At 42.4% G+C, this 12,249-nt stretch overlaps 1 long non-coding RNA gene across 2 annotated transcripts in view; it reads left to right on the top strand.

Annotated features, from left to right (window-relative positions):
- Window positions 1-12,249, top strand: part of LOC143021339 (uncharacterized) — a 73,133-nt gene that overhangs the window by 168 nt on the left and 60,716 nt on the right. For both annotated transcript variants that reach the window (XR_012965986.1, XR_012965987.1), the window contains exon 2: window positions 6,158-6,248. This is a non-coding gene — a long non-coding RNA (uncharacterized LOC143021339). The remainder of the gene's footprint in view (window positions 1-6,157; window positions 6,249-12,249) is intronic.

Raw genomic sequence — 12,249 nt, 5'->3', positions numbered from 1 at the left:
AAGTGTGTTCGTGCTTTAGTGTGGCATGGCATTGTCTTGAATGGAAATAATAGGGAAGATGCCTTGGGTGTTAAGAGTACATTGAGATCTAAAAGCCGCGAATTGGTGGTGCACGTTACTTCACACGCTCGTTTATCGTTCAACTTGAGAGCAACTAACGTGTAACTTATGTTTATACATCCAGAACGAGGAAAAGATTGTTTGACTTTGAGAGACGAGAATAAATAAAAAGACATTTTGAATTTTATATGCCATAAAACATCAACTGGAGAGTTCATACCGTTACGTAAAACTATAATTTTAGTTCCAAAGGTCCGTACGTAACTGATACTTGTCGCGTTATGATTTATGAAACATATTTAGAATATTTTGAAATCGGAGTGAGTCACGTGTCGGGTGACGTCATGTACCCCAAGTTCAACCGACGACTTCCAAAACTAAGGACGACGTTATCAAATAGTACCCTTTCGTTGTCAAGAGGATTCTTCAGAAGCGATTCGAATAGTCCGGCTGGGTTTATGATACAAGATGAAGTAGCATAGGGTATGGGAGGAATTATGCAAAGTACTGACAGGGTTTGACGAAGATAATGAGAATCTGGTGGCAGACAACAAATGATTGAATACAATTAGGGATGGAAGGCGCTAGGCACGAATTCGTTGTGAGATTTGACACACAAAGGACGTATAAGGCAATGAAGGGTACCTGTATATGGTGCTCCTGCAACAGGGACAGCAAAGCTGCCCATTTTCAAGACCCATCAACCCCTTCTCCATTCAGGAGGTGCAACCCTGAGGGGCTGGTAATCGGTCACCGGATTAGGAGCTGAACCGGCAACTGATCCCAACTACTTTCAGCCTTGGATTGTTGGCGGCTTCAGTGGGGTTGCGGATTTTCCCTTCAATGAAACGTTAGGCAACAATTAATTGATATACAGAAGTGATTGATTTAATTATTTTACCAGACGACTTTAATCGACGGGGGACAAAGAAATTTTCCACAAAGTCGATTTTTTTTTTAATTTTGATACCTTAAATAACCGTCTTTTTTAACGTTAGGGAACATATAATCGGAGTGGCAGTTATTGTTATTATCATTGTTATTATTCTTGTTATTGTTATCATTATTTATTTATCTCTAGTAAATTTTAAGTCGTCATTCGTATGTTCATGACCTGCTGGCCTTCACTGGACTTAGCTGATATTTACTGACCTTTGTTTGAAGTTGACCTTGGTTAGACGACCGCCAAGTTTTGAAACGGTCAACCAGGTCACAAGTGTGTCCCGTGTTGATTCTATTTGTCGTGAGGCAATTTTATTCACTTGAGAGGAAAGCAATTTCGTCACCGAACGTACAATCTAGAGGTACATATAACATAACAAAAGAATGTAATGTTTATTATTATTTATTTATTATTATTTATCTGTCCATTTATTATTATTAACTATTTACCTGCTTTTTATTTAAATTTACATATTTATTTAATTTTGTTATATTATTTATATCATTTATGATTTTTCGCATCCGACCTAGTTATGGACCAAAAGGTCTCTTGTCGGCATGCTCCTCCTTTGTAATGTGCTTTGTCTTGCTGCATTGCTTCTGGCCCAGGGCTGTGGGCGGGATACAGGGATGACCCCTCATCCATGAGGAGCTAAGAGGAGAGGAAGGAAAGGGGGGTGGACCGGAGTGAAATTGCCCTTGGTGTATAGAATTGATAGGTATTATTATTGTAATTATTAATATTGTTATTTTCCTTAAGTAATTGTGAATGGATGTTGATATTAATGCTCAGTGTGCGCGGATAAGGAAGATTTTGACTGGTGGCGTAAAGTTGACCACAATTTTTTTATGGGATCAACTTTACACCTGTCAAAAGTACCCCCGCTTGACGGAGCAATTGTCCTATGTGCTGGAAAAGTACTTTTGGTGTGTGTATGTGCGCGCGCGTCAAGATGTAAACATAAGCATTTGTGAAATATTTTAATCAAATGTCTTTAGTTATTTGATGCCATGCGTGACTTACCTCGCTCGGCAGCGATTTTTATTTATTTATTTATTGCCACTTTGACGTTCTTTAACATTTGTAGGGAAAAAGGAAAATATCGGAATTTTTTTAAATTCATGAACATATTAATTCTTTCGATGCAGTTGAACATCTGTGTGTTGCAGATAGTCAATGTTGTGTAATTTTTATTTTCATAGGTGAAGAAAATAGGACAGGAAAAAGAACAGATTGGCTAGTTAATTTATTACTCGTGTGTGATTGTATTGTGCTAAAATAGTTGATAAATGCAGGTACAACGGTGATATATTTTGTAAAATTTCATCAGTCTATAAAGAATTTGAAAATCTTATAACAAGGTTGTTTTCGAAAAAAAAATACAAATGGAAAGAAATTTGATCGGAGAGGAGAAATCTGGTAAAAATGTTCGCACATGCACGGTGATTGTCGTGCATCTGGTAACACTAACTAACCGACACAGCTTGAATATCGACTTAAATTTACATATTCGGTAGTGTAACACTTACTCCCCTCTATACAAAAATTGCACGGTATTCAAAATTGCTAAGATATATTGACTGAATATCTGCTCCAATGAATGTGGATAGGAAAAAATAAATATGAATTAAATTATCCAGTCGTAGTCCATGCTAATGCCTAAGTATCACGGAAAGAAATTAATTCGAGTTGGCTTGGCTGGATTGACAGTCTAGCTATGGTGACGTGTACGGCCCCAAATTCATTCAAGTATATGTTGTACATGCACGTATACGCACAGTACACACACACAGGGCTGAAATGTTTTCAGTATCTCAGCGCTGAGGGTTGTTACTCCAACTCGTGGGCTGGGAGTTGGGGTGTGTGCGTGTAAGGGCACACTTTTACCCATAGATCGGTCATACAAGCTCTGAGCTCTCATCCGGGAGGGAAATAACTGTCGACCACGAGTCCAACGTGATTCAAGACCATGGTGAAATACACACGAACACATTGCATACAATCTAAAGGCATCTCGCAACAAATCAAAACATTGTTATACGCTTGCTTCCGTTATTCAAATGAGCTCTCTCTCTCTCTCTCTCTCTCTCTCTCTCTCTCTCTCTCTCTTTCACAAATATTTGTTTGAACGAGTATCCTTCAGGTAGGGTTAGACAGGGTAAGATGTCACTGTTGGACTGGTATGGTTAATTACGGTACCATTTTGTACTTCAACATATATTTGTGCTCGTCTATCAAAACCTAGAGTATTTAGTATTTGGGGAGTCGTAGAGACAGTAGAGCGGAGGGACGGTAAAACTATAAAAGTTATTATTAGCATTCGTCCATAAGTGAAAATGAATCTCTCATCACAAAGTCCCTAGAGCGCGTGCAGTCAGTCTACCTGAGGTTGGGGGGGGAGAGCAATTGAAAATATACTCCTTATAATGACCGACATCTATTACCTGTGGCATCCAGCTGCAATTAATGAGGACGAATGATCTGCAGCCTCCTTCTGATGCATTTGCCTCGAACGGAATGATCGTAATTTTTACTTTGATTTATGGATATCGGACGGCTGCGCTGATGGCGGGCCGGCTGACCGTTGAATCTTCCTCCTCCACAATGAGGCTGACGATGACTGATGGACCATGATTTTGCAAAATTTAGCATATTTCCCCATAGAATTATATAAATACACTCATACATACAGAGAAGCAGGGCTTATCAGGAAGATGTAAAGATTTAGCATTGTTGCTAGTTTGGTATAATTTTGGCTGCTGTCTAACTTATTCCCGCTTGAGAAATCTGATCACGCTGATCCCCCACTGCTCTCTCTCTCTCTCTCTCTCGTTGATTATTATATTATAGCTAACATTTAACGATGTTACCGAGAAAGACAGGTCCGGGTGGGGGTGGGGGGGTAAAAAAATTCCCATATCCGGAAACGATAATGTCATAGTCTCGTTCCACACGCATCGACTTTTCGCCGTGCGCCGTCCACGACACGACGTCGTGCTCTCAAATAACCCAGGGTGTCTATGGACGCATTTACTCGTGATCGTGACGTGTGAAGGCGTCTATAGACACCCACAGGTATTTGAGAACACGACGTCGTGTCGTGGACGGCGAAAAGTCGGTACGTGTGAAAACGAACCTTACCTCTGCCTCTTCACACGTCCTGTCTTGACGTCAGGGGAATTAGTGCACGTAAGCTTGCACGCTATTATTCACAGTTTTGGATCACGTGCTGTACTCGTGATGGGCAGCTGTTACCCGACAGGTTGAGAGCTCGTAATGCCCGAGTGTGTGATACACACACACACGTACAGCCTATTGCTCAAGGGGGGCAGTAACTGAATTAGTGTGTATGTCATTACATGTATGTAAATAATTGTGTGTTTGTGTATGTAACTGTGTACATGTATATGTGCGCATAGCGTTTGTGATTGCGCGCGCGTTTGCGTGGCTAGTCGTATATGTAAATCATTTTAAGCGTATTTGCGTGCTTATGTGTGTATAAAACGATATATGAAAATGCGGGGCAGACAGGAGGCATGGGGGAATGCTGGACTCGAACCTGGTGGGAAGCGAGTTAGAAACCAACGGTTTTTTTTTTCTCGGTTTTTTTTTTTTTTTTTTTTTTTTTTTTTTTTTTTTTTTTTTTTTTTTTTTTTTTTTTTTTTTTTTTTTTTTTTTTATCTTCTTCCGCGCCATGTGTCCAGCGTGCCTCCAGGGGATGGCGACGTGGTCATTTGAACACCTGGCGAAATGTTAAAGCCGCCACTTTGTTCAGAAATGTGAAGGGCACCTTTCCCTCCCCCCGAAGCCCCCCCCCCTCTCTCTCTCTCTCTCTCTCTCTCTCTCTCTCTCTCTCTCTCTCTCTCTCTCTCCCTCTTTTCTGTGGGAACCAAGAATTTTTTTTTCTATTTCAGTAACTGATAAACCTCTTGACCCAGATTGCTTCTGTTGACCCAGTTTCTACACTGACCTCGTCTGACCCTTCTCTAGTCTATGGTCTGACCTCCTCCAGGCCGTTTTATTCATTTCCGTGCACTCCCTGTCTCAACGAACCCTGTAACAAACCTTTTTTCATGATGCCGCCGGGCGATTTTATTTATCCCAGCGAAAAAGAAAGAAAACGGGGGTGAAGGGGTGAAGAATCGCGGCCACAACTCTCATTCCGTTTTCTATTATGATAATTATACTTAAAAAATGGGTGAAAACGTCCTTGGTTGCACGTTGTATGCACCAAAGACGACGTTACACGCGTTGGTCGCGCGATGTTGCCATATCAAGCTCCTCGAGTAAAGTTTTAACAAGTCCTATTGTGGCTGGCTGGGCTGTGTACGAAAATTGGTGAGGGTCAGTATTTTATATATATATATATATATATATATATATATATATATATATATATATATATATATATATATATATATATATATATATATATAATAGAGAGCAAGTTGTATGAGAGATCAGACTAGAGTGAAAGATGTTGTGGAGGCGGTGAAAGAGAGGAAGTGGAGTTGGGCAGGTAAGTTAGTGCGAACGACTGATAAGCGATAGAGCAGTTGTGTTACTGAGTGGACGCCGCGAGATAGGAAGCGTGGGAGAGGGAGACCAGACAGGAGATGGAGAGATGAGATTGAGAAGTTTGCAGGAGTGCGTGACAGAGGTTGGCGCGGTCGTGTGAATCATGGAATACTATGAAGGCCTTTGTTCAGCAGTGGACATAGGATGGCTGATTTGATTTATTGTGTGTGTGTGTGTGTATATGTATATATATATATATATATATATATATATATATACCAGTAGGAAGTAGGCTAACTTTACTGAATGTGATTACGAGAGATACCGGTAGTTGATAGATCAAACTAATTAGAAAATCAAGTAAAATTGTATTATTTTTTTTTTCCTCCATTTGAGCGTAATATCACTAGTGAAATACCGATGAAAATCAGTCCAATAGGTGTCGAATTTCGGTCACTCCATCCCTCCCTCCATCCACTGTGGTAGGTGTCTTTGTCCATCCTGTGGGAGGAGGAGGAGGAGGTGGAGGATTGGGTGTTTAGTAGGGGATCGCGTTTGGAGTCCGTGACTTTTGACGTACGACCGAAACCATTATTACTGTTATTATTATTATTTTATTTTGAATTGGCACTGCAGAAGTGGCGCTGGAAGAACCCTCACAGAATAATCATTCCCCTCTTCATCGCTGACCACCGAAGGACAACAGGAGTTACAGGACATAGCCTGGGTAAGTACCATCATCAATGAGCACTAGATACCGATACCTATTAATGTTAATTATTGTTAATGATAAAAGGAGGTTGATAGAAGTGGGAGACAAGGGGCTATCAGACCTAATCACCGCGCAGTGAGCGCTGAAAATATCAGTTGTTTCGAGAAACGGTTAGACAACTTTATGGATGGGGATGACAGGTGGTCATGGACATGGAACTGCCTAGTGTAGGCCTCGTGGTCTCTTGCAGTCTCCTTCATTCTTGTGTTCTTATCTTGAAGTCTTGATGTTGATGAGAAGAGGAGATGGTTAGGTCACGCAAGACAAGTCAAGGGTCGCTATACATTTCTTGATTGTAATGAGAGACTTTTTGGCTTCGTTCTCGCACCCATCCGACCACACCGTCAAAGTGCCACGTGGCACGGTAGGCACTTGGGTTTGACAAATGTTTATGTAGAACGATGAGATGTGTGCAAATTAAATTGAGGATTTGGCCACGCCCCCCCCCTCTCTCTCTCTCTCTCTCTCTCTCTCTCTCTCTCTCTCTCTCTCTCTCTCTCTCTCTCTCTCTCTCTCTCTCTGTGTGTGTGTGTCTCCTGCTGTCCGTGTATGCTAGTACCTGGGGCAACGTTTGATACGTCACTTTTCCTCCTCTTCCTCTTCCTCCACCTTTAACGATGCCGTAATTTACTTCTCCTCCACCATTACCTTCTCCTCCTATTTCTCCCTCCTCCTTCTCCTCCCGTTTTTATCCTCCTCCATCATCACGACCTCCCTCTATTTCTTCCATCATCATCCTTCTCCTCCTCCTCCGCCTCCTCTTCCCCCCTTTATCCTCCTCCTCATCCCCCTTTACAGCCGCCGCCACCTCATCCCTTCCTCCTCCTCCTTCATCAGTACCTCCTATTTCTTCCTCCTCCTCCTCCTCCCTTCTTTATCCTCCTTCCCATCCCCCTTTATCGCTACCTCCTCCTCCTCTTCCTCTTCCTCCTCCTCCTCTTCTTTCTCTTCCTCCTCCTCCTCTTCCTCTTCTTCTTCCTCCTCCTCCTCTTCCTCCTCCTCTTCCTCCTCCTCTCCTCCTCCTCTTCCTCCACCTCCTCCAACACCACCACCCACCGCCCCCCTCCCCCAGAAAGTCTGACTCCCTCGCTCGTCACCGACGATACGTGGTGTCGGGGAGGGGAGGGGCCCGGGGGGGGGGGGCAGTCATGGGCGGCCATAATGTACACAAAGATAAAAAAAAAAGAAACGACCTAAGTGAAGTTTTATGATCAGGCAGCTCTCTCTCTCTCTCTCTCTCTCTCTCTCTCTCTCTCTCTCTCTCTCTCTCTCTCTCTCTCTCTCTGTGCCCCTTATTTCTCCCTACTTGCCTGGCGACTTTATTCAGGCTTTAGTCTAGATTCAGAACGTCACACACACACACACACACACACACACACACACACACACACACACACACACACACACGAAGTCCTCCTCAAAGTTTGGAGATTTCGAGTTGTTCCAAACACTGGAGACACTCCAAGGAGTTTCTTTGGAGTTTGGAGGAGGAGGAGGAGTATGTGGAGTGGGCGGGTTGTGTCAAAAGTAGAAAAAAACGAAATTTGTATTTTCTGTTTCGTCTCCTTCCCATCCGATTGTCGTCAGGTGATTTTGTTCACGTGTCACGAACACAAACATACAGACACACACACACACACACACACACAAGAACAGGTGCTTAGTATCATTGAGTATGTGTGTGTTAAAGTGCATGTGTACACACACGAACACACACACACACACACACACACACACACACACACACACACACACACACACACACACACACACACACACACATATGACAGGGGTTAATGATAGGATGTGGAAAAGAAGCTTAATTTCTTCACTCAGGTGGCGATAACGTGCCCCTTCCTCTTGCACCACCGGGAGATCTCGCCCCCTTCAGATGAAACAGATCTGGTGGCGATGATTGTGGTGCTTGCGTTTGGCGCAGTGGTAGAGGCCGCCACTACGGTGGTCCGGGTTCGAATCCCGCCCAAGGCTGAAATAGTTTCAGTATCGCTGCGCTGCGAGTCGTTACTCCAACTCGTGGGCGGGGAGTTTTGTGTGTGTTAAAGTCACAGCATTTCCCCATAGTTCGGTCATATATGAGCTCTTAAGTTCTCTTACGGGTGGGAAGTAGCTGTCGATCACGAGTCCAACACGTGATCCAAGACCATGGTGATTCACAAGCACCACCGTATATTTCTGGTGTGCAGGAAGAGAAATGGCGACAGAAATCCGTCAATTGTGGATTGCGGAAATGGCACCGGCCACGGGTCGTCTAATCAGTAGGTCGTGACGTCACGACATAGGTGGTCGGTCGGTCGTCCCCGGGAATCGTCGAGGTCCAAGTGACCCTTGAGGTCGAGTGTCGAGGACGACTTCGGGGGCGACGTCGTCTCGCTTCGTTGTTCCTCGTTTCTGGTCCTCGGTATTTGTCTCGTAATAAACGAACAAATAAAATAAATTTCAATAAAAAACAAACTGACCAATCACATCATTCCTCTGGCTCTACGTCATCCAGAAAGGGGCGGGGACTAATTGAGCTTCTTATCTGAGTGGAATCACTTGTTTTTGGCCCAAACTATCTTAGGTGTTTCACACGTATCGACTTTTCGCCGTCCACGACACAATGTCGTACTCTCAAATAACTATGGGTATCTATAGACGCTTTCACATGTCATGGCCGTGACGTGTTGAAACGTTCATAGACACCCCATGGGTTTTAGAGAGCACGACGTCGTGTCGTGGACGGCGAAAAGTCGGTACGTGTGAAACGAGCCTTTTCATTGGCTGCAGTTTCCAATGTGCCGTATTTGATCAACTTAACGAGGATCTTTATCACTGATGAATGATCACATATATGATTGTCATTAATTGTATTTCTGTTGTGTGAATGTGTTTTCTTATTACTTTTAATGTTGCATGTTTAAACATACTTTGAAAGCAAAATGTGTTGCTCTAGTTTATGTTCCGTGTCAAAGGAATTGTTGGAACAAGTTTGGAATTATCTTGGAAAGATCCACAGGCTTTTAAAAAGGACCGAGGAGTGTTGTTGTTGGTTATCCTTGGTTGTTGTGTTGCTTTCCAAGGTTGAAAGGAGAAGGTGAATGCATGGGGGCGTCCAATTTACTGTAGACGGCAAAAGAATGTTCCACTCGAGCTTCGCTGGCTGTGGCAATGGAAGTGTGTGGAGGGGTGGATGGAGGAGGAAGTAGGAGTGAGGAGTGGGATGGCTTAAGTGGAGGGCTGAGTGAGACAGAAAATACAAAGATATCGTTGATCAAGAGTGACCCTGCGACGCTACTCAGACGAGGTTCTGGTGTTGTTGTAGTCATCGTCAGGACTCTTCGCGTGTGTGTGTTGTAAGCTCATCGTGCTTGTATCTCGTTGGGTTAAGAGAAAGAGACGTAAAGGAATTCAGAGAAGGGTTACGTTATTTGTACTGAGGATGTTTGTGTTGAGTCTTTTTATTGTGGATATGATATCTGTCAAAAGAAAGGCTAGACGTTGGATATCGGCCCCCAAAGAAAGCGGCGCTAGGATGCTGTGCCCGCGTGTGACTTGTATTTGATTTAGCTTGCACATGATTGAAAGACTTATTTCTTAGTGAATTGAGGTGTGGAAGGAAGGGTTGAGGGTCTGCCTTGGGTGTCTGCATACTCTGCAAGAGATTGCAAATGTCAAAACTGTTAAGGGAAAGCTTTGTGTCAGGTAATTAAACGCAAAGTGGGCCAGGCGGCTGTGGATGGCGTCACCTATGAGGAAGGTCGTTTGAAAGACGTGTGTGTGTGTGTGTGTGTGTGTCCGTCCGTCCGTCCGTCTGTCTGTGTTGAGGTGGGAGACAGGGCACGGAACGTTTCTGAAAAGGCTTTGTTACTGAAAAGAAAGTTTTGTTGTTTTGTTCCTTAGACCGAGAGATATTCTCATGTCGTTTTGTTTCTGCATTGGTTACGTGTCCTGCGACCGTGCGAATGGGTACACACACACACTCGCACACACACACACACACACACACACACACACACACACACACACTTTCAACGAACGGACGGCTTGAAGAACGCTCTGAAGAAAAGTGCAGATTGTGGATACCAACGCAAAGAGAAGTGCCTTTTTGTATTTGCAGGGGGGGGGGAAATTGCTCGTGAGGTAGTGGGAAAGTAAGGAAAGAGGAGAACGGGAGGGATTGCTTGGAAAATGGAAGGTAAGGAGGAATTAGAGGCCTTTGTCCAAATAGACCGCCGTAAAGGAAACAAAAGACCACAAGATGAGCTGGAGGACGACGGAATGTCTAATAAGAATGTAAAGATTAGAAGTATAGATAGGAACAATACAGTAGAAAGTGATGAGAATATTTTCAAGGGATTTAAAGAGAGTGGGGGGGACACAAACCCCCCCCGACTGACAAGACTAGAGGAGAAGGTTGATAAGGTGATCAAGGACTTGGAGAGTAGGTTAGGTCATATGTACACCATTTTACAAAGGGTTGAAAGATTGGAAGAACTGGAAAAGGCGAATAGAAACTTAACTGATGAAATAGAAGAACTAAAAAGACAGTTAAGAGAGGTAAAGGGGGAGAATGAGGAATTGAAGAAGAATAGTAAAGAAAACAGAGAAACAATAGCTAAAGAAAGTAAAAATTGGAAGCAAACCCAAGAAGGAAATAAGATTTCATTCACTGACATAGTCAAACAGCAATTGAAAGAACATACTGAAGACTCAGTTATTAAAGTGATGAGACAAAAGGAGAATATAGTAAGGGATTTAGCAGACAAGAAGAAATGTATAATTATATTAGGAATGGAAGAGAAACACAACACAGATAGAACCACAAGAATCAAAGAGGAAAATGAAAAAGTAAGCCAATTACTAGAATCAGTTCAGGAAGATGAACCAGGAATTATGAAACAAATCGAAGAGAAATTTAGACTCGGAAAGTATAGCACAGACAAGACCAGACCAATTAAGATTAAATTCAAGTCACAAACAACGGCAGAGAATATCTTATCCAAAACAGGGAAACTAGCAACAAGTGAACAATACAAAAAGATATGTATAAAAAGAGAAATGAATAAAGAGGAAAGAGAAGAAGAAAAGCAGAAAAGACTGGAAGCTAAGACAAAAAACGAGAACAGAACAGAGTCAGAGAAAGAGAGATTCTATTGGAGAGTAGTGAACATGAAACTAAGGAAGTTCGACACACAAAAGAAAAACATAAGGGAAACAGAGAACACAATGGAAGTGGCAGAAAACTAAGAGTGTCTTACACAAATATAGATGGATTAATAACAGGATTGAATGAGCTGAATGATTATTTGAAAGAAAAAGAACCGGACATAATGGGAATTGTAGAAACAAAATTAAAAGGCCCACTACCACCCAACAGTGTAGGACATGATGCATACAACTATTGGATTAGAAACAGAGAGAAAAAGCAAGGGGGTGGAGTTATGTTCCTGACTAAGAAGGATATAAATGTGAAAGGTGTCATATATGGAAAGAATACAGTAGAGATGATTATGATAGAAGTGGAAGACAGAGATAAGAAGAGCAGAAAATTTGTGATCAATTATGTGCCTCCGAAAACAGCCTCATGGGAGGAGAGTGAATATAAAAGTATGCTAGAGGACACAAAGATAGCATTAACTAAAATAATGGAAGACGGAGGAAGAATAGTTATGATGGGCGACTTTAATTGCAAAGAAATCTGCTGGGAAGAAATGACAGTAAAGAGTGGTGATGACTCATGGGGAAATGCTCTACTTGAGATGATTACTGACCATTCAATGACACAATGGATACAAGAGAACACTAGGTATAGAAATGAAGAAGAACCATCGAGGCTAGACTTAATAATTACATCTGAACCTAGAATAGTGGACAAGATTGAATATAAAACACCAATAGGTAAAAGTGACCACATATTGATTGAACTGGAACTTAATGAAGAAAAATATATGAAAAG

The sequence above is a fragment of the Oratosquilla oratoria genome, chromosome 3, assembly GCF_046742065.1.
Source record: "Oratosquilla oratoria isolate Oo_2021 chromosome 3, ASM4674206v1, whole genome shotgun sequence".
Lineage (NCBI taxonomy): Eukaryota > Metazoa > Arthropoda > Malacostraca > Stomatopoda > Squillidae > Oratosquilla > Oratosquilla oratoria.
This window is presented reverse-complemented; position numbering and strand designations above follow the sequence as displayed.